This window comes from Nicotiana tabacum, chromosome 7 (genome assembly GCF_000715075.1).
Source record: "Nicotiana tabacum cultivar K326 chromosome 7, ASM71507v2, whole genome shotgun sequence".
Classification (NCBI taxonomy): Eukaryota; Viridiplantae; Streptophyta; class Magnoliopsida; order Solanales; family Solanaceae; genus Nicotiana; species Nicotiana tabacum.
In genome coordinates, this window is record NC_134086.1 from 168,575,156 (window position 1) to 168,599,821 (window position 24,666).

The 24,666-nt window shown below is 35.2% G+C and overlaps 1 long non-coding RNA gene across 1 annotated transcript; it reads right to left on the bottom strand.

Annotated features, from left to right (window-relative positions):
- Positions 1-13,052: 13,052 nt before the first annotated feature.
- On the bottom strand, positions 13,053-16,438 carry LOC107808664 (uncharacterized). Its single transcript, XR_001653212.2, has 2 exons — positions 15,877-16,438; positions 13,053-13,862 (listed from the first exon to the last, which is right to left on the bottom strand). It is a non-coding gene; the product is annotated as an uncharacterized LOC107808664 (long non-coding RNA).
- Positions 16,439-24,666: the final 8,228 nt, after the last annotated feature.

The following is a 24,666-nucleotide window of genomic DNA, read 5'->3' on the forward strand; positions in this document are numbered from 1 at the left end:
AAAATATCATTTCATAACATGCATTTTAAAGGACAAGAAAAGTTTATCACAATAACAAAGACAACAACTATTATACATTTGTCCCAAATAAGTTGGGTCGACAATATGAATCCTTATTCCTTTCGCTAAGCTCAACTCATTAATTTATGTTTCTAATAATAAATTATGTTTGTTAAAATTTTCAATATCTTTTGTACGATCTTATTTTGAAAGAAAGTTTACAAGCATTTCGATATTAGAATCTGATTTTTAAATTGTCGAGGTTATGTTTACGTTTAATTAAGTTCATTAGTTATTTATTTATTAATACAAAAAAGGTTGTAGTTTATTATTCTTTTGAAGTTTCTTGAATATCGAATATTTTAGTGAAGAATATGGCTTAAGCAAGATTTGATTAGTCTAGAAAGGGAAGTTCAACCAATGTACGTTTTAATTTGGATTTGAAAAAAAATTCAGATAACATATTGAAACTCCAATTAAATAAAAGAGAATTTTTTTTTTTTCATACATTTGTTTGTTCCATAAGCTCTATATGGGTTGCAAAATTTATCATAATATATATTTAGTTAGAAAAGTTTCGATTCGACGAAGCAAACTGGTAATTTTGTCACTTTCATTTTTCAGAAAATGTAAGTATAAAGTGAAAAAAGTATTTTCCACTATATTTATGTTAAGTTGTTAAATGGTTAAAGAAAGGAGAAAATAAAAGTAAACCCAAAAAAACTAGGAGGACATTCAAAGAACAAAAGGAGGAGAGGAAATAAATTGCTTCCATAATTATTCTTAATGTTCTAGGACAAAGCTACTGAAATTTAATTCCCTATCAAGAATTAGAGAATACAAATATCCAACATACAAGCAAGTAGAAATGGCGTGGAATAGCTACTTTTTAACATAATACTTATTTTTTATCTAGTAATTTTAATACTAAGCAAAAATAACCACTACTTTATTAAAATTAATACGAAAATATGTTCTACCCTTTGTTCATGTTTGTTGGGTAAATATTAAGGATATGATGTCCTTAACTTCATGTGTACAATGTAAATGTTAGCGGGACACAGATAAAATATGCTTAATTTGGACTAAGATATGCTTCAACTAAATTAATGTGAGAAATTATAAGATGGAGGGAAATAGGCAAAGATAACCTTTTTCTTAAATCAAATAAGCGGAACTTTGCGCAAAGTAATTAGGTAAAGCATATAGATTTGCTAAATAAAAAATTAGGTAAAATATATAAAACAGTAATACATGAAGGAATTGGTGAGAATTTTATATAAAAACTGCAGTGTACCAAGAGAATTTGCATACAAGTTAAGGGGGCAAAGTATGTATTCGACCAACATTATTTTAATTACTTTCTAATCTATATTTGAGTCAATAAAACGAGGCGAAAATACAAACTACATATTCACAATATTTATGAGTTTATGATAAGGTTTGATTTTATTATTGAGAGCTTTCATTCGTAAAGCTGTACATAGAAAAGGATCATCAATTAATGGGAATTTAATATATGCAACATTTAAAAATATAAATAAATATAATTTTAAGTTTGAGTCAATTAAAATCTTAAGAAAGTTTAGCTTTTATCTAAAAAAAAAAAGGAAGAAGCAAATTCTTTTAGCTTTGCTTGAAAGAATTAATTTAAACAGTAACCCACCAACTATATATTTAATTAATAGATGTATAATATATGTATAATTCAGTTATATATAGAGGAGTTTGACTAGGAGCATTTACATATATACTCACTTTTGGGATCACCATTGAAGTTATACCTGCATTGCACTAAAATTTATAAAATGTATCCACTTGAATCAGAATTAGTTCAATCTCTTTAATGCAACTTTAGAAATCAAATATGAAGTTCTTCTATCTTTCAAATGCAACTTCAGAACTTCGAATCTGAAGTAGTTTAATCTCTTCAATGCAAATTCAGAAATCAAATCTGAAGTTCTTTTATCTCTCAAATGCAACTTCAAAAATTCGAATCTTCAGTAGTTCAATCTATTGAATGCAACTTCAGATTTCGAATCTTAAGTTCTGAAATATAAACTTGTTCTTCGATTTTCAACAATTCAATACTCAAATCTACTTCAAATGAGCTCAAAGTTGAAACATAACTTTCAAACATCATAACGAACAAATCCCAGTTATCAAATTGTTGAAAAGACAACAAATTTTAAAAATTCATTTTGCAACTAAGAAGAAGAAGAAGAAAAAGAAGAACTCTAAGAACAAAGAAGAAGAAAATAGGAGTAAAAAAGAAAAGAAAGTGTATGCATCTGAAGTTATCTAAAAATTGGGTATCAATTAGACTTTTTTTAAAAAGTGGGTATAAATCCAACGAGTAAAGCAAAACTGGCCGCCGCATAAAATTTTAACATGTGAGTATGGTTGTTGGCCCGGGCTGTGCCCGGGCTAATCATAACTAGTATTCATTCTTAAGAAAGAGATACATATCTTTCTAATCTCTTAGAGAGTGTTTCAGCCAAGAACGTTACTATACAAATCACTTTCTAAGAACATAGCAATGTCAATTCATTTTCCAAATAGTAACATTGTAGCTAAGTTCTTACGGAAAAGTTTCGGCCAAACATTTTCTTTGCATAGCAACATGATTGCTTCAAGCTTTTCATATCACTTGTTCCATGTTTTGTCGCAATTAACGTGTGTTAGAGGATTATCAAGAGAATCGACTCAGGTATGTTAAAGCTATCCCTTCTTTCTTTTGGCATGATCCAAGTAACGATACGTAAACGTAATGTTATTCCATAAGTGGTTCTACTCTTAGCAGTTAAGGATGTCTATGTTATTCATTCGTATAAAGTGATATTCAACTATGTCTAAGTATGTTCCTAAGTCTCTATTGAGGTATTTGATAAAGACGTTGATATTTATAATATAGTAATACATGCATCTTCATGCATATGCATTTACCACCGGGCTACGGCCGGTCGGGCAGTCATGCATTTACCACCGTGCTACGACCGGTTGGGCAGTTACATATTTACCACCGTGCTACGGCCGGTTGGGCAGTCATGCATATTCATTTACCACTATGCTACGGCCGGCCAGACAGACATGCATTTACCACTAGGCTACGGCCAGTCGGGCAGTTACCACCGGTTGGGCAGTTATGTATCATTATTTACCACCTGGGCAGTCATATATTTACCACCATGCGATGATCGGTCAGGCAGTTACCACTGATTAGTTGGGCAGTCATGAATCAGTTCTGCCTTACATACTCAGTACATTATTCGTACTGACGTCCTTTTGTTGGGGATGCTGCATTCATGCTTGCAGGTATAGATAATCAATTTGACGAGCCCTCATAGTAGATGAAATTAGCATTCAGCAAAGGATCGATAAGACTTCACCTCATTCGGAGTGCAGCCGAGTCTATGAGTCATCATGTCAGAGTTTTCCTATAGACTTATGGGTAGGCCGGTACCCTGTCCTATTTGATGTCAAATAATCGTAGAGGCTTTGTAGACAGAGGTCCATTTTGTACAGTATGTCAGAGGCCTTGACGGCCCATATGTATTCATGTTTTAAGAAAAATGGTTCAGTGATACAATGTTTTTCCACTTACAGTTATATATTACGAGTTGTGGTCATGTTGGCCCATGATAGTTTCAAAGAAAAAGAAAAGAGTTGCAAAATGGTTCGCTCGGGACAGTTCGGCACCGGATGCCAGCCAGGCCCCAGGTTTGGGATGTGACATTATCTCAAGTTACCCTTTAAGTGATCTGACGATAGATATGTTCTTGCACCATGTTACATATAACATACACTCATTTAGAGAAGTGACTGATGATAATAATTACCCTTCATTCTAAGCAATCAGTAGATGTAGATTGTCTTACTATGCTGCTTACATAATTTTTTGACCATTCATTGCAGAACATAAGAACAAGTAATATGTTCCTGTCAAGGCTCAGAATCAAAACATTAGTTTTATGGAAGATATCCATAATTTGGATTATTGATAGTGTAAAGAATTTTTACATTAAGATTCACCATCATCAGCACGACTGCAGGGGCGGATCTACGTCGCAACTAGCGGTGCCATCTGACGAAATACGTTACTATTTATAAAATGACACCACAAACAAAGTTATTCCGGTGGTCGTGCCGGTTACTTGCAATGTAGGATGTTGGACGTTTGATTCCCTATATAGACGTTTATCTTCTTTTTTTTTTTAAATAAAAACCTCAGAATGACACTTGGCCGAATATATGCAAAGGCTGTAGTGGGATTCGGAGAAAGCATATAAAACAGAATCTAAAGGAACTCCTTGTTTATGCTTTAAAGGGCTCTAAATATTATTGTAGAAAAACATAGATTGTTGGCTTATATATATTAGTATGTTATGGAATAAAAGCAATTTAGTAAAACATGAACAAGAAATAAAAGCAATTTAGTAAAACATATACAAGAAATAGAGATAGAGAGAAGGAAGAGATTTTCTTCTTCAATTGTGTGTATTTTCCTATCTATTACAAGACATTTATATAGGCATGAAAAGTGAAGAAAATATGTCATGGAATATGTCATTGAACATAGAAAATATGTCATTGAATATGTTATTAACCATTTGAGAGAAAGATCATGGAGGAAGAGTAGACATCCACCATATTTTGATTTTTATCATAACACTCCCTCTTGGATGTCCATAAATAATGTGTCTCGTTAAAACCTTATTAGGAAAAAACCCTATGGGAAAAAATCCTAATGAAGGAAAAAGAGTACACATATTTAGAAATACACCTTTTGGTTGCCTCGTTAAAAACCTTGCAGGGAAAACCCAATGGGATAAAACCTTGTAAGGGAAAAAGAGTACAACGCGTATTAACTCCCCCTGATGAGATCATTAGTTCACATCGTTGAGCCTTCGTATCCCAATCTTATACACTAGTTTCTTGAAGGTTGACGCCGATAGATATTTGGTGAAAAAACCAGCCATATTATTACTTGAACGGATCCGTTGCATATTAATATCACCATTCTTTTGAAGATCATGTGTGAACAATAATTTAGGTGAAATGTGCTTTATCCTAACTCCTTTATGAATCCTCCCTTTAATTGGGCTATGCATGTTGTATTTTCTTCATACAAAACTGTGGATAGTTTATCACACTTCAAACCACATTTATCTCGAATAAGATGTATAGTAGACCTCAACCATACACATTCTTGACGTGCTTCATGAATAGCAATTATCTCAGCATGATTAGAAGAAGTAGCCACGATTGATTGCTTAGTCGATCACCAAGATATGACAGTGCCACACATGTAAACACATAACATGTTTGAGATCAAGCCTTCTGTGTATCAGATAAATACCTCACATCGACATAACCAACAAGATCGGTATTGCAATCATTGCCATAAAATAAGCCCACACCGGTAATCCCCCTTAGATAACGTAATATGTGCTTGATTTCATTCCAATTTCTCCTTGAGCGGAGCTATATCTTGCTAAGACATTAACTGAAAAAGTTATATCATGCCTTGTAGTGTTAGCAAGATATATTAGCGCACCAATTGCATTAAGATATGATACTTTAGGACCAAGAAGCTCTTCATTATTTTCATAAGGTCAGAGTGGATCTTTATTTATATCGAGTAATCTCACAACCATCGGGGTACTTAGTGGATGTGCTTTATCCACATAGAAGCTCTTTAAAATCTTTTCAGTGTATGCTGATTGAAGGACAAAAATTCCATCTTTCATATATTCAATTTGTAGACCAAGACAAAATTTTGTCTTTCCAAGATCTTTCATTTCAAATTCTTTCTTTAAACAGTCTACTGCTTTAGGAAGCTCTCCGAGAGTTTTAATGATATTTGAATCATCAACATACATGGCGATTAGAACAAATTCAAATCCCTATCCTTTTATAAGGACACAAGGACAAATTGAATTATTCTTATACCCTTCTTTCAACAAGTATTCTCTCGGGCGATTATACCACATGGGCCCTGATTGTTTCAATCCGTATAAGGATTTTTGAAGCTTATTTAATAAATTTCTTGGAAACCTTAATATGCTCCAAGACAATTTAAATCTTTCAATGATATCCACAATACGCATATCAAGTTTTTCATATATTGCCACATTAAAACCTGAAGTGACTATATCCACTATAAGAGAACATGTCTCCATATAATCAATGTGAGGATATTTATTAATTTTCTTGTGCCACAAGTCGTCTTTATGTCTATCGACTTGAACCTTTCGCACAAGAACACATTTATACCTCAATTGACTTTATACTTTCAGGTGTTGGACTATCCGTCCAACTTCACATTTTTCAAGTGAAGTCAATTTCATTGCGTATTTTTTATTTGGCCAATCTTTTATCCGTCCAAATTTCATGACAGATTTGATCTCAAGATCCTCGTCAATATTAATCATATTGAGCGCTACATTATATTAACAATATCGTCGACAATCATTTTATGTCGGTTCCATTATTACCCAATAAAGACATAACTTATTGAGATCTCTTTATTTCATTATTTTCAGGTACCTGAGCCTCTCACATGAGGTCTTACGAAGTGTTATGTCGTGGTGCTCTTCTAGAGCACTTGCCTCCTTATTATGACCATTTTGAATATTTGCCCCTCTCATTCTTCAAGGAGTTTTATCTTTGGAACCGATTGGTCTGTTACACTTCATGCGTGCCATAGACTCTGTCCCTCATGGACTTTATTCTATTTGGAGCATTAGTAGCTGAAATATAATATTTAGCTTTGGGTCAGCAAATGCGTCTGGCAATAATTTGTAAATGAATTATCACTTGAACTTCAAGTTTATATTTTCTTGTACGAGGATCTATATGTATTCATAATAATTCATTTCACGTATCACTTTCTCAGCTGCCCATTTTCTCCCCCTGATGTTGGGATCACCAACACATTTCCCAACCATCTTTGGGAACTCATCTTTGTGCATTTTGGTGGCATAATTAAATCATATAGCACATCCATATTTCTATATAGAAAGTATTTGGTTCCTGACCCTGAACCGATTGTGATAGGGAGAAATTTTTATAACTTGGCTAGATGCGTACACGTGCTGCTGTATATTAAATAATAAATCTCATACCAAATTTCGTTTCTGGGAGTTCTGTTCTCATAACCAATGATTTAGCTATAATTGGAGGCATAAAATTTCTGCTAAACCAACTTGGATTTAAACCAGTATTATTATGATAAATCATCATAATTTATATTCTGAAATTGTGCTCTAATAATTTGAGCAAGCAATCTTGCAAAAACCAAACTACAAGTTGATAACAAATGCACATGTGATCATAAAATAGATGCATCTATTAAAATCATATAATAGTAAACGGTTCACATGGCAGGTGACTGGACCCATATATATATATATCACCTTTTGTTCCTTCCAGAAATCAAAGGATTCAATCCCAACCTTTAACTGGTATATCATGAGAATAAGCAGCACAAGAGAATTCTTGAAGAATATTCTATTCTTCAATATGTGTCAATGTAATTCTTAATTAATTTTTCGCATCATAATTGAACCGATATGGTCAACCGGTCATGCCAATTAATATTTATTTTAGTAAATCTCTAGTTTACTTGTGGCATATGATTCCAACATCATGCTTATATTTGTGTAGTACAAATAGAAAGAAGATCGGGTAACCTTTCATATTTACCCGGTATGATTATAGAAATATGAAGATATTCAATATTCCTTCATTTATAGTCTCAATATGCCAATCACTTTGACTTATATATTTGAAACTCAAAAAGTTTCTTTTGAGACTTTACAATATCAATGTCATGAATAAGCTTATTCATCCGGGTAGTAACAAATTAGTTTTTCCAGAGTTCTTAACAACTTTTGTACTACAAGATCTTTTATCATACCATTCATATGGTAAATGTCTCCTTCACGGAGAAAATTATATCATAATAAATTGTCATGGTCAAAATCATCATAAGCAAAATTATTTCTTGCTTTAATTTTGCCTTTAATAACTTTTATAAGGCATGACAAAATAATATTTGGCGTATCACATGTACGCGACCGATGACATATTCATGTAACCACACAATAATATTTATTCTCTTTATTTTACTCAAATCTCCCTTAGAGGTGAGTTGTGTGGTATTCATATAATCATGAATTGCATGTCTTTATTCATTGCTTTTATCACATATTGCCACATTCAATTTTAGGAATGGGTTTGCATTCTCAATGCTTATCACAAGTCACATTCTCTTCAAGGAATGGATCATAATCAGCGACGTGCTTTATTATTTTCATATCAATTTAATGGTAAGCATTGCCTTCACATTTTGAAGGACTATTTTGAGAACGCTTATTGTTCTCCTTTTATAATCATAGTGATTATTATTATTATTTTGATATTTGGAACGCCCACGTTCATTGTTCAACCACTTGTCTTCATTGAAACTTATTATGCACTGCTATCACATTCATTTCAAGAATGGAGCAAATCAAGTGGGACATTTTTCATGCCTTTTCATGAAAAATATATTATTTTTCTTTAGTCATCATTATATCATCAATATGGTACATTGGGACTCAAACCCAATGTCTTACCAATATAAAGGCATGTTAGGCCATAATAAATTGGGACTCAAACCCAACTCTTATCATTATGGAGCATCAGGACTTGATCCCGATGTCTTATCCCCAATCAATGGCATAATAGGCTAAACAATATTGAGATTCATTCTCAAGCCTTAATTTCAATCACATGCCAAGAAAGTTATACACAACTAATTTGAAACTTAGCAAATCAAATTTGCTTTCTTAAATAAGTGTACAAATCTCAAATCAACGTAAAGCTTTATTAATTATTTGTAGCATCTATATGAAATACAATCGTTTGTGGTCAGAATATTTCTTCTAAATTCTATTAGAGTTTAAAAGGATCATAAAATCATTGTCATAATATTTATTGAGTCTCTCTCAAAAATATTGTTTCTTTCGGGGTATACCCTACTTATTGGATTTGATTTAACGCCATGACTTTCGTTCACTCAATTCAACCAAGCAATTAGTGAATAAATTTATCAAAAGTACACCATATAGGTAACAACACATATATAGTACTAATACATAAATTCAGCATTTATATTACCTAAAAAGTGACATTATAGGTAACAACTTACCAGTTGTAGCTTGTGCATTATTCATATAAAATACTTAAAAATGGTAAGTCAGTAGCAAGCATCAAGTAGGTCATGGATACTCAAAAATACCTCTTCCAGTAGTCATACTAATCATTGTTTGCTTTCAAATGATACGACCATAAATTATGAAGTATACTTTCTCAATAGCTTTTGAAGTAATTAATCAACCTAGATAAAGATGTGAAGTATTTCTTGTTTTCTTCAAGATGATTTATGCTTTTAATCAGTATGACCAATTTTATTTTATTTTTTATTCCTTTTTTTTGGTACTATATGCAAGTGTAAAAATCCAAAAGAAAAAAAATATTCATCCAAGTAAAAGAAAATGTTAAAAACGGCAGGACAGATTGAAGATAGTTAACACATAAATATGCATAAGACAATTTATATAAAATATCCTTGGTTACCATGACATGCATCATATCAACAATTAACTGTTACTATGATTTTAACATATAGAACTTCAAAAAATTTATTCCATTCATGTGATATAAAAGATGTAATATTAATATGTGCTTATGCAATACAGGTGTAGTACGAAGTTGTGTGTATATGAGATTTTAAAGGAATGACAAGTATAAGATAATCATACCTTCTTACATTTCATTACTTACCATATGTAGTTTCTCTTTATATTTAACCATGTGATGATATGTATGACTTCTAATTGTAATCTTTCTGGATGTAGGAAATTTTTTGTAGATATATATATACAAGTGGTTAGAATTGGTTAGAGACTCGTGCTGATAACGTGTTATGGAATAAAAGCAATTTAGTAAAACATGAACAAGAAATAAAAGCAATTTAGTAAAACATATACAAGAAATAGAGATAGAGAGAAGGAAGAGATTTTCTTCTTTAATTGTGTGTATTTTCCTATCTATTACAAGACATTTATATAGGCATGAAAAGTGAAGAAAATATGTCATGGAATATGTCATTGAACATAGAAAATATGTCATTGAATATGTCATTAACCATTTGAGAGAAAGATCATGGAGGAAGAGTAGACATCCACCATATTTTGATTTTTATCATAACATAGTATAACTTTTACTTAGTTTTAACTTCCTATTCCGATTCCGCACTCTCCTTTCATAGCTCAAACCTTGAGCGACTCATCACGTACAATTCTCCATTAGATTATTTTTTCCTCTGAAGTAATTTAATCATATTTTCTAAATATCTTTTGGGACTAGTGTTAATAATTTATGACTTCGAATCATGGAATATAAATATTTACTTTTAGAAATTTACTAATACCTCAATTATTATTACAATGTTATTATAGACCCAAATGAATGGCATAAATTACAGAAATAAATAACTATAGTGAACCTACAACAGGCCCAAAGATACATCCAGCCAGGCCAGGCCTTCATTCTCATGGTTTACAGCAACCCAGAAATTACATCTTCATTGACATAAGGCAACCAGAAACCAATTGATTCACCCAGTAGGTAGAAAACAGAGTTGAGCATATAAAACCATGACCCTAGCATGTCAGAGTTCCCAAGGGTTTCAAGAACCTAGGGCAGTGCTCACACTAGGGAGGCTGACATAAATAATTCAGAGAATGACTAGGGACAAAGTCCTAATGTGTCAGAGTTCACAAGGGTCTCAATTGAACCTCGAGCAGTGCTCACACTAGGGAGGTCAAAGGATAGAACCTAAGTAGCCTTGGCTTTCAGCCCGCAAAGAATAAGAACTCAAAGAGACCAAGCAATAAGGGAATAGACTAGCTAAGGGACAACACGGAGGGACACAAACATATTCAAATTGAGCACATAGAACAGGTGATAGAACATGCTTAGGTTTTAAAAACAGACTTAACAAAGTTTCAAAAAATAAGTTCTAACACATAATACATATATTAACAAGACAAGTTTGCAAGATTAATGTACACAGACTCATAGTAAGAAAAAGGTTCAGATTATGTTAAGTGTAGGTGCTAGCGTTACAAGAAAGGATCATATCAGTTGGCAACATATTTTAACAAAATGAGAACAAATTAAGGCAGTTACTGAGAAGACATGGTAGAAGCATACAGGATCAAACATGTTGCATATCATCATACCAAGTTCAGAGACAAACTTATGCTAGGTACTTAATGAATACATTCATGTTTAGTCAACTAATCCATAAGAGGGCATATGAAAAACATGTTCAAGTAACAGGGTTAATAACCAATTGAAACACTAAGGAGATGGCTAACGTGCAAAGGATCTAAACATCAGTAACACATAGGCTAGGCAGACTTAAAGAGAACTTAATTAACTTAAGTCTAAGCATGTCTCAAACTACAAATATAATGGAATTTAAATTAGAAAGGCCTAATTGAAGTAAGACCGTCAGAATTGCATACGAGAACAGCCCAGAAAACACATTAAGCTATGAACTTCAGAAGTGAAAACATATGCAAGTTATAAATACATAGGAACAAAATTGTAAAGGGTTCAACAACTCACCAGTTAAGCAAAAAACAAGTAAGAGCAAAGTCTACAGTAGCAAAAATCTTGAATTTCAGGCCTTGGCTTTCAGCCGGCCAGGAATCAGTATATAGAACAAGAGTATACGAGAACAAAGAGTAGTAAGTTCAGTTTTAGTGAGTTTCTTAACGATTTCCAGTCTTGTACAAAGGGAAAATGGGATGGGTTTATATAGCAGTAGAAATCGAACACCCAAATAAGAAAAATCATCAGTCAAACACTAGAAAGGAAAGAACATCACATGCAATCGAAATTAGTAAGGAAAAGAGAGAAATTTCAAAATCCTAATGTTAGGGAAAGTACACAAATCAGCAGATTCAAAAAAAAAACATCAAGTGTTGCATAAAATAAGATGAATATAGACAAAAATATCGCTTAAAATCAAAGAATCGAACTAGTTTTGGTTCGATCTAAAAGAGATTTGAAACCCTAATTTCAGGGTAAGTAAGAATACACAAAGATCCATGCCCATAATAGAATAAGAATGAACATAGACGGAATAGTGAAAATGTCAAGAATTTGAACCAATTTTGGTTCGATTCTTACAAGATCTGCCTGCCATGTTTAGGCAAGCAGTATAGAGAAGGACCTAGTACCAAAGAGAGATGATATATGGCAAGAAACATCCATGGAATCCCATGTCAGGTGGGATTAGGAGAGTGATTTGGAAAAGACGGCTAGGGTTTGAGAGATGAGAGACGAGAGGACTTAAGGACAGCAGACAGGTAAGAATTATTTAGGGTTAGGGGGTTTGGGCATAATTAAAAGAGTAGGAGTAATATGGGCCGTTGATCTCAAAGATCAACGGCCATGATTTAAGAGGGGTTTTTTGGGTCGGTAGATTTACTTGATTGGGCTGGGGTTATTTGGTTTTGGATGGGGTATTTGGGCTAGTGTATTAGTTGATTGGGATGGGGGTTGGTCTGAAATAGGTAGAATTTAGGCTAGTTTTTAAATACCCAATATTTAATAAATAAATAATAATATATAAAAGTAATACATAAATAATAAAAATATCATTTGTACACTAAAATGATTAAAAATATACGTAATATTATAAAAATATAAAAAGTCATTTTATGCCTACATAATATAATTATACATTAATATGGGCTATTATTGCAAAAATGTGCAATTAGCCCTAAAAATGAAAATATAATTATAAAAATGCACTGACAATATTTAAAGCCTCATGTTGGTATAAATGATAAGTTTATAGGCGTAATGGCTTCCTAGCCACTTAAAGTTGTAGGGCTTTTGAAAGCCGATACACAAACTTTGGATTTTCCCATTTGAATACTCCAATTTGACAAAATGGGTAATAATAAACACATCCACCAAGCATGTATATCAATTGCGCTGACATGTACAACACATCATGCTAAGCTATTTATTACTTGTCATGTGTTATTTGTGGGTCCCATTTTTAAATACAAAATTAGAAAAAAAAGTTACAAATACAAAAAGGAAAAAAACGCCTGAAACATAGTTCGACAATTCCACCGCGAGAATCGTCCCCTCCGACTAGCAGCAGAACTCCGGCGAGGCAAAAATGAACGCGCAAGGTGTTCCAGGTATCCAAATTGGAAAAGAAAGGTACCAAAATGTTCGCCTTGATGAGGAGAATGCTCCTACACTTCCAATTGCATATGGATACCAACCAATTCCTCCAATTTTACAACCCAAAAGCTCAGACAGTCTTGTTAAACAAGTTGTTCGACGAAATGCCCCTATCAATTCGGGGCCAATTGGAGACCAATTTCCAATTGGAATCCCTTCTACTACACCCATGGATCCTCTATGAAAAGATTCAGCTCAATCCATTCGAGAAATCAACCATCACCACTAAGTTGAAAACTTAAAACTTCACCAGTTGGCTGGGCAAGGTGATCAGGCAAACCAAAGGAGTCAAAACCAATGCCAAACTACTCCTGCTCCTCAGGAGAATGTTTCCAAACCTTCAAACCGGACCTTACATGGGCGAAATCTTTCGAATATCCAAAATGATCATTCTGCACACTGTTCATATAACAGTGTTCGACCAAATGCCAATGCCTCCTCCAGTTCTACTCAGTCTCTTTCACTAGGATTCTGAACTTACATGCTCCGGCATGGTCTGGTGAAGTTCGTAGCATCACTTAATCCATGGTGGACCCCTGGGAAGATGAAAAAATTGGAAAAGTCTTTTTTTTTCTTTTTTATTTATATTTTATTCTAATTCTAATTTTTTTAAGTAAAAACTATACTATTCACACGTCTTGGGAGCGTGATTTGCACACAGTTTAGACATGTCAGCTGTAGTGCTTCCACATAGGCATGGTCAATGGTCAACTGTGTTTATTATTACCCATTTTGTCAAGTTGGAGTGTTCAAATGAGAAAACCCAAAGTTCATGTATCGGCTTTCAAAAGCCCTACAAGTTTAAGTGGCCAGGAAGCCATTACGCAAAGTTTGTACGATTAAATAATCATAAAAAAATTTAGAGGATACTTATTGGATATTTATATATAATAAAAGGTAGGAATAAATTGGTTTAAAGTCTTTAAAAATTATAAAAAATATTTGTATATGCTTATAAATCAAATGGTGATGCATATGCACTATATATATATATATATATATATATATATATATATATATATATATATATATATATATATATATATATATATATATATATATATATATATATATATGTCACACCTCCTTTTTACTACCCTCGCAAGGGGATAAGGGAATTTTTCCAATTTAAGTGACAATCGAAATGAGATTATTTATTTAAAATTCAGAGTCGCCACTTGGGATAATTTATGATATCCCAAGTCACCGGTTAAAAATCCTGAATCGAAGAAAGATTGACTCTGTTTTATAGTCCGCGAACACAGAAATCCGGGTAAGAAATTCTGTTAACCCGGGAGAAGGTGTTAGACATTCCCGGGTTCCGTGGTTTTAGCACGGTCGCTCAACTGATATTATTGGCCTATTATCTGATTTTAAAACACTTTTAAACCTATGTGCATTTTTAACTTTAAAACCGCTTTTATTTATTTAAAAAATTGATTCAAGGTTATTTAAAACACATCGCAAGCCACGCTACATGAAATGCACCCGTGGTTCATGACACGTTCTATTTAACCTTGTTGGAAATTAAGACCGGGTCACATGAAATGTACCCCCGAGTTTAGGAAATTAATTTTAAATAGCGCGTCTAAAGCAACTACGCACTTTCAAGTTTGCGAGGGCCATAAAAAATTTAATTAATGGCACACCTCGATTTCTAAAGAGTTATCATTAATTATCCGAGGGCCATGGGTTATCGATATTATTAATTCAAATTAACTATCGAAAGTTCACTGCCTGCTAAACTTGTTTCTACGCCAATTAAACCAAACAACAACTTATCCACTTTAACAAACCTTTCTTAAACATTATAAAATGGTTTAACCACTCGAGTACTTCAATTACCAATTATCCCAGAAAACCAACTCAATGGCTATATCCAAACAAATAGCAAGGAGACAAACTCCATGAATTTCACAATAGAAAAGCCTGTGTCCAGCATGGCAATAAATCAAACAAAAATGGAAAGAATAAACCTCCAACCAAGTTACTTTACTTTTATATATATATATATTTATTTATTTATCAAATATGCATTCAGACTCCTATCACGTCCTTTTATATCCATGCCATATAGTAGCTTTATTGATCCAAGAAAGTAAGGTATAAATATATATTGATCAAATATAAATTAAGGCCGAATTAAATCAGAAACCATGGCTCTTGAAGTATTATGTTGGAAATTATTGAGTTTTAAACAAATTTGCCATTTTAGAAAAGGCGAAATAAGCAAAATCAAGGTAAGACCCAATTCTCTTGTAGCATATGCCCACACCCAATCGAACAAATTAGATCCCATAACCCACTAGCAGTAGACCCAAATCTCTTTTCATTATTCAGCTTAAACAAACAAAAATATCATATTTCACTCTACCAATGAAATTAGACAAGCTTAATACTAATAAATAATTAATCTCAATAAATAAATAACCGAAACATGACAAAGCTCATAAAAGCTCAACAGATGACGTGAAGATTCAAACAACTTTGCTAAGAAAAACTTCTATATTTGAAAGATGAGTGCAAAAAAGTAATAGGTAATTAACGAACCTTTAGAAGCCTTTTCAAAAATGAACTTGGGTTTACACTTTCCTTAGTCGCGACCAACTGAGAACCTCCATGAAACCTCAAAATCTTGTCGGAACTCAACTACTCCATCGTCATCCTCAACTCAAACCCCCATTTTTCAAACAACTAAGACCGAAACTAGCTGGGATTTGAATCACTTGGCATTTCGATGCGAGTGCTGGTTTTAGGGAGGATGAACAGTGATCTCGGAACAGTGGATCTCGGAACCGTAGTGAAGAGGAAAGAGGTGTTGGGATTTTCCTCTTTTTCTCAGATCCCCAATTTTCTTGCCCACCTCCTCCTATCTGCCCGTTTCTTCTTTTTGTTCAGAAGATCAAGACCCTTTTTTTGTGTTCGCTCCCTTTCGCTGATTAGGCCTTACCCCTATTATATAGGTCTAGGTCTAAATGTGTATTTTTGTGCTAATTGCTCTTAGGTCCTTAGGGTCTTTTTATTTATTTTTTGTTCCAAAGAAGAGTGTAGAAGGGTCCCTGGGGTTAGCTTAATGGGTATTGGATATTGAACTTAATGGGTTTGGGAATTATGGGCTAGGTCCAAAATTAGACCTAAAAATGGGTTGCTCGAGCCCAAGTTTTATCCTTTTCCTGCGAACGAGATTAAAATACGACCTCATTTATTAATTAGTCCTACTTAAATAAAATAACTATTAAAATAATACTGACCGTTAAAATAAAACTATTTTTTGGTATTTTTTAAGATTAAAAATGACTACAAAACATTAATGAAACAATTTTTTTTGTAATTTTCATTTTTCTTGCAATAAAATAAAGTAAAAGAGTTAAAATTAGTTGAAATAGCTATATTAGGCCTAAATTAAATATTTAGGTGCTAAAATATGAAAAATCTTGGGGAGGGTCAAAAATCACATGTCTACAACTGCCCCTCTTTGACTGGAAATACGAAGTATTTTCAAACAAAGAACGACTAGACAGGTTTTTTGACCCGACCCTTATTTAAGGAGACCAAAACTAAGAGAAAAGGGAAATGTGACCGAGTCCTGGTATCTGAGCGGCCTACATATCCTTGGCTATAAAGGAATCAGGCCACGTGTAGTTAAGAGGTGAGTGAGATGATGGAGTATGCTGAGGTGGAGAGCTAATCGAGGTGCCGTTTCGCCGAGGTTCCGGTCCGCGGTCCTGATGTTACATCAAAAATCAAACCATGAAAAAGACTAGCTAAGCCTATCAACTACGAGTTACAAGATTCCTATCTATAAGTCTTCTAAAGCTTGATCTTGAGTTTTGAGTGGTTCTTCATGCACACTTTAGATTTGAACCTTGATGCTTGCTAGTTGCAGGTTCTAGTTCATCCTTCTTCAGCTTTTCGGATCAAGACCAGACATGCAGTGCTTGTGACCTCGGCCATATATTGATCAGCCCACATCTTTCATCAACTTCTGTATTTGGATTAACTTCTTGCCTTTTTTTTTTTATTGTTACTAACTTTTGTTGATCACCTCGGACTATTGACTCGAATTCTTACCGCGGGCTTCTTTTGTTGCTAACTTGAATTGTATTCTGAAGTGAATTCTCTTATTCTCCAGGTAGGTGCCTGATTGCTGAACTTGAACCGTCTTCCTTTGACCACTGTTTCTTTCCCTTTGTTCTCCGGGAGGGCTCCTGATTTCAAGCATTTGAATTATCTTCCTTTCCTCCGAAACTTGCCTTGTTCTCCCTTTGTTATCCAGGTGAGATCCTGATTGCCGACTTCCTTTGAACCTTGCTGCTTCCCTTTGTTCTCCAGGCGGGCTCCTGATTGCTATCCTCCTTTGAACATTGCTGCTTCCCTTTGTTCTCCAGGTGGGCTCCTGATTACCAACACTTGCGCTGCTTTTCCTTGAAACTTGAACTGCTTCCCTTTGTTCTTCAGGTGGGCTCCTTATTGCTGACCTCCTTTGAACCTCACTGCTTCCCTTCATTCTCCAGGTGGGCTCCTGATTGCTGTCTTCCTTTGAACATTGTTGCTTCTCTTCGTTCTTCAGGTGGGCTCCTGATTAGTGTCTTCCTTGAACATTGCTGATTCCCTTCGTTATCCAGGTGGGCTCCTGATTGTTGTCTTCCTTTGATCATTACTGCTTCCCTTCGTTCTCCAGGTGGGCTCCTGATTACCAACACTTGCGCTTCTTTTCCTCGAAACTTGAACTGCTTCCCTTTGTTCTTAGGTGGGCTCCTGATTGCTGAACTCCTTTGTACCTCACTACTTTCTTTCGTTCTCCAGGTGGGCTCCTGATTGTTGTCTTCTTTTGAACATTGCTGCTTCCCTTTGTTCTTCAGGTGGGCTCCTGATTGTTGTCTTCCTTTGAACATTGCTACTTCCCTTCGTTCTCTAGGTGGGCTCCTGATTACCAACACTTGCGCCGATTTTCCTCGAAACTTGAACTGCTTCCCTTTGTTTTTCAGGTGGGCTCCTAATTACTGAACACTTGCATTACTTTTCCTTGAAACTTGAATTGCTTCCCTTGAAACTTGAACTGCTTCCCTTTGTTCTCCAGGTGGGCTCCTAATTTCCAATAATTTGAACTGACCCCTCTGAAACTGCTGCTTGTGAACCTGATTACAATAAAACTAACAAAACAAAAGAATTTTTTTTGCTCCAGTTCGATATCAGGAACATATGTGAGTGTTAATCGAATCATAGTATCCCAAAATCTCTAAGAATTTAAAAGCTAAATCCTATTATCCAGGAGGGTCCTGGAAACTCCTAGTTAAATGATAGTTTTAAAGCTAACTTATATTTCCTAAAGGTATGACTTTCGCTAAATCTCGTTATCTATGAAGGTCTTAAAACCTAATTCTATTATCCAGGAGGATCCTGAAAGTTAAAATCAAATCTCATCTTAAGCGTGACAACTTTAAGGCTAAATTATATTTCCCTACGACAGAACTTACACTAAATCCTGTTATCTTGGAGGTCTTAAATCTAAGTCCCATTATTCAGGAGGGTCCTGAAAATTTCGAATTGAATCCTATCTTAAGAATGAAAACTTCAAAGCCAACTTATATTTCTTTGTGGTAAGACTTAGGCTAGATCTTGTTACTCATGCATGTTAGAATTTGAAACTAGGTCCCATTATCTAGGAGGGTCCTGAAAATTTTAAATTAAGTCCCATTATTCAGGAGGGTCTAGAAAATTTTAAATTAAGTCCCATTATTCAGGAGGGTCCTGAGAAGCCAAGAATGAACTTACTTGAGCCGCACTCTCTTCCTAGAGGATCTCTGCAAAACGAACAAAATTCCTTGCCCCTGAACCATGCTTTTCCTCATGGAGGGTTCCTGTAGATCGAACACATTTTTCTTATTCCTTCTCGAACCACCTTTGTGCTGACAAAATTTGGGCACGACATTTGAAAAAAAAATTCAAACTTGCAATCTTTGATTGGGACACAATTTTCGTCCCTGTTTCAAACAAAAAAAACTTGTGAGTTTATAAATATGGTGGTTGGTTTGTAGCCTTGACTTTTAGGGCAATTGCTCCTTCACTTCCCATAATAACTTTGATTTCAACTCGAAAGACCTTGCTTGTTTATTGACTGACCACTTTCTCTGTCACCTTTATCACAGAAGATACTCCTGATTCGTTCAAAATCAAACCCTCTATCTGTTGCATTGTGCTCATGAATTGACATTTACCGTCCTTTGTACTTCACGTGAATCCCAAAACACGTTGATTTTTACCAACTCAGTTCGCTTGTTGTTCTTTCCTGACATATGCCACTGGCCTTGGCCTTGAGGTCTATTGCTCCTTCACTTGCCATGATAACTTTGATTTTCAATTGGAAGACCTTGCTTGTTATTGGTTAACCACTTTCTCTGTCAACCTTATCACAGAAAATGCCCTTTATCCGTTCAAACCCAATACCCTCTATCTGTTGCATTGTTCATGAATTGACATATACCGATCCTTTGTATTTTACATGAATCTCAAAGCACGTTGATTGTTACCAACTTAGTGCGCTTGCTGTTCTTTCCTGACTTATGACACTTTGATGTGCTAGCCAGATCCCGTTTTGTGCAATTGGAAAACTTGTGGCAAATTTTGAAGTCATTTCTCACTTGTTCTGACCAAACAGACTCGGGAAGAGGGAGTAAACAAGACAAAAGGAACAAAGTAAAAGACAATGGAAAGAGATGATTCATAACCAGAAAACTACAAAGTAGAAACTTAACAGATATGGATACCAACTCTAATGACCATGACATGCACCTTTGGATTAAGTGACCTAATCTGTCAAGCAAGTCTGATGTTCAACTCTTGTTATACCCCCCTAAGCCGTGAAACTGGGTTTCAATGCTCCGATTATCCAATCCGATTCCTGATCCTTATTCGACTTGTAGTGCCCGAAGGGTTTTCACTATCAAGCCTCTCTCATTTTGTTATTTCTCTCGACTCACTGTCGCCTTATGGTGCCTGTGAAGGTTTTCACCATAAGACTCTCTTATTTTGTTCTTTTCTTCTTGTTTCCTCCGATTCTACAGATGACAAGGCATTACCCATAGTAAAACATCATATACCCTTGGCATGCCAAAACTCAGCACTCTCAAAGATTATCTGGGAGGTCTTTTTTGGACTGTAATGTGGCTTTTGGACAGGATTAGAAAGAAATGATATCATAAAGGCTCAAGATAACTATGACAACGAGTTTATTTATTTACAACTTTTGAAATCCATTCAAAATCTTTGCCCCAATTTCTAAAGCAAGGGAATTTGATTTTTTTCTTTTTGAGATGGAATTTCTGCCTACTCTCGACTTCGTGGGATCATGAAATATTTTATTTGGTGCAATCGAACCGTGAGGCTGCCTACGTATCTTGTGGTGACAAGAATCAGGTCGAACGTAGTTCACAAGGCTACTTTTTGTTACTATTTTCCTTTTTCTTTTTCTTTCTTTCTTTTTCCCTTTTTTCTTTTTTTTTTATCTCTATTTTTCTCTTCTTCTTTTTTTTTTGTTGAAATTTTCCCTTTGGAATGAACCTCTTAAAATAAACTTATGGGGACATAAACTTTTTTTTTCGTATGAATCTAACTTGATCCAAAAGAGGGGAGGTCCAAGAAATCAGTACAAGCTCAAAAGGGTATCGAATGGTATAAGTGTTTGGATATCTGAAAGAGGGCCTCCCAATCTCTAAGAACACCAAGTATGCCACATGCAACCTTAAATGAAAAAGGAATAGCACGCACAACGTTTCTTTTACAGCTTTGACATTGATATCAGTGATATGCTTTCCAATTTTGTTTAGTGCTTTGTCAAGTACAGAACCCTTGTTGGGTGATTCCCTCTTCACAATGGATATCCTCCGTCAATTCGGAGACAACTTTCTTGACTTTATCTTGCAACTTGAGATGCACTTGAACTCAAAGTTTCTTGCTTCAAACTGTCTGGGATGCACTCTCCTTTAACGAATTCTTGTCACCCTATTAACTTCCCGAATTATCTGCCCCAGTTTCACATGGTTCGGGCTTCAAATAATCTTACAATGTCCAAATCTGTACTTATTTCCCTCAAATGTCCCTATCATCTTCAAAATTGTTTCATTGCTTCATGATTAAATTAACTTTAAAACCAGGCCCAGAATTATGCGTGCATGTCATATCACCAGAATCAGCATAAAGAGAACTATAAAAGGAGAAAAGAACTAAACAGAAATAACTAGAAATAACAGAAAACAGAAAATTACATTAGACAAATGGTGAAGGGGTTTGAACAACAAAACAAGCACTAAACTAGGATTACAACCCTGAAACAAACCTAGATAGCGCTAAACGAGTTACTACGACTAAACAAACCAAGCATAATAAAAGGATAGAAGGGTTTGAGCCACAAGACAATATCCGGATTACAACCCTGAAATAAACCAGACAACAGAAATGACAATAAAATAAACCACCAAGACTCCTCCCTGGCTAACCAAAAAAAGAGAGCACCTTTTCCATCACCAAGCTCAACATCTTAGCCACTGAGTTCTGCATCAACAATACTAAGACCTTCACAAGTCTTCATCACATTGTTCTTAACATATTGCTTTTGGGTTCCTTTTGCCGGCTTGTTCTTAAGATCAACCTCTGATAGCGCTGAAAGCTTTGCAACGCGTGGACCTCCGAGGATCTCAGAAGAATTCTCATATTCCTTTTCAGAACAAATCTTACCCACCAAATGCGTCTCATTACGAATAGGCGAAGGACTTTGGCTAGTGTTTGCTGTATTTGGATTTTGCACGACAATGTCACCTGCATCAATGAGCTTCTGAATCGCATTTTTTAGGTGCCAACACTTTTCTGTACTGTGACCCGGGGCATCGGAGAAATATGCGCACCTTTGAGAAAAATCAAACTTCTTTGGCAGAGGGTTTGTCATTTTTATCTGAAGCGGCTTCAACATGTCCAATTGCCTCAACCTTTGGAACACGCTGACGTATGATTCTCCAATAGGGGTGAAAGCCTTTTCTTTTTTCAACAGTATTTTCAGTTTGTATTTTGGCCTCGGTTGGAACCTTTTGCGGGCAGGTGGCTGATATGCTTGAGGTGGCGGGTAAGACATTTGGGTAAGTGGTGCGGGCCATCACGGGCCTCGTGGGTATGGAGCATATGGTGGTGCATTGTAGATATGGTACTGGGAAAGTGATGTAAGACTTTGGGGGTTACGTGGAGAGAAGTAGCATTGGGGAGGATCATTTGGTGCACAAGGAGATCCATGGGGTCGATATCGATGCTAAAAGCGTTGAGCAGGAATGCCCAGCGGATCATCTTTTCTATTTCTCTTTCTTCCACCCAAACTTACTGGGATGTTCTGAATGTCTTCTGTAGTATCTTTCAATGCCGAATAACTCATAATTTTGCCTGACTTGATTCCCTCTTCTACCATCTCCCCCATTTTTAACACATCATTGAAAGGTTTACCCAAGGTCGGAATCAAATGACTGAAGTAGGTGGGCCCCTAAGCTTGTAGGAAAAGCTCAACCATTTCTTCTTCACCAATCGGGGGGCTGACTCGAGCAGCTTGCTCCCTCCATCTGAGTCCAAACTCCCTAAAGCTTTCCTCTAGCTTCTTTTCCATTTTAGATATGGAGGAGCGGTCTAGGTAAATGCCTAATTTGTATTGAAAGTGTCGAACAAAATCTTGAGCCATGTCACCCAATGTAGGCCACTTACCGACATCTTGACGATTATGCCATTCCAAAGCTGCCCCAGTCAAGCTCTCACTAAAATACGCCATCAACAAATCATTTTTCTCGCCAACACTTCTCATTTCTCTACAATAAACCCTCAAATGGGCTATCGGGTCTCTACATCCATCATACAAGTTAAACTTTGGCGCTTTAAACCCCGCGGGCAAGCAAACGTCAAGGATCATATGAATCTGATTTCTCATCCCTTGCATGCTCCTTAAGGTCAGTTCTATACCTTTCAGCTTCCTGGATATTTCATCTCGTCCTTCTTTTCCTGTGACCTTTTCATTTTCAGCATGAGGCTAATTTTGAGGGCTCTGTTTGTATGAGTCAAGAACCTTGTGGGAAACCTCTGAGGGGTAATATTGGGCATCATGGGCTTTGAGTGGATGTTCATTGTCGGATCTATGAAGGGAAGATTGTTGAGAAGTTATGATCATGGGGATAGCGGATATGACAGGAGGGCAATTATGGGGAGAGGTAATTGGAGGATGAGTGATTAAGCTACTAGGGTGGGTTGGAAAGCTGTGATAAGCGGGTGGAGATGGAGAGTATGGGGAATCATCTAGCACTATGGCTGGAGTTTGGGTAAGGGTATCATCTATGAAGTTAGGTGGTGGTGGGGGTAGTACCTTCCCAGTCATCCAAGCCTGATACATGTCCGTCATGTGTTGTCTTAACATCCTTACCTCATCAGCCAGCCCAATGTCCTGTTCAACCAATTACTTTCGAGCACCGGTATCAACCAACTCAATTCTGTTGTTGTATGCCATTGCCTTTTGACTTTATGTTGTAGAGAGGAGTTACCATTTTAAAAATCACAAACCAACCACCCTTCTGCTATGAATATAACAAAATGAGGTCATCATATTAGCGTTGGGGAATTTAACATAAGATAATCTCACTTTATGTGCAATGCACCTAGCCGCAGTTATCGGTTCTAAAATGACTTCGAGGGTACGAAGGTCACTTGGCATCATTCCAATTTGTTCATCTCAATCCTCTCTTTTCTTTGCTTTTCTAGCACTTGCTTGCTCATTTTTCTTCCTTTTTTTTAATTATCACTCTTTTCTTTCCTCTCATTTCTCACATTCCCTAATTTCACCCTTTTTTTTTGTTTCCTTCTCTTTTTTTTTTCCTTTTTTCTCTTTTTTTTCTTCTTTTCATATTTCTTTCAATAATGAAAAAAATAATTCTATCGAACCCTATGTAGGTTGCCTACGTATCATGACGTCGCATGAATTAGATCTTTGCGTAGTTCGGGAAGATCGAGAATAAAGTAAACAAACTAACGTTCTCTTTTTTTTTACCTTAAAGACTATTTTGATGAGAAAAGAGAAATAAAAGAAGAAAAACCCTTTTGAATTTTCTAGACTTAATGTTCTATAACCTATTCTAAACTCAAGCTTAACGGACATGTTTTTTCTCTCTTTTTTTTTAAAACAAATACTCTATTAAGGAAAAATCCTAGAAGAGAAAAATATTTTTTGACCCCTTTTTTTAGGAAGAAAATCTGAAAAATAAACCAAAGAAAAATATTTTGCATTTTCATTTTATATCCCTGAAGAAAGATTTCGAAACGAGAAAT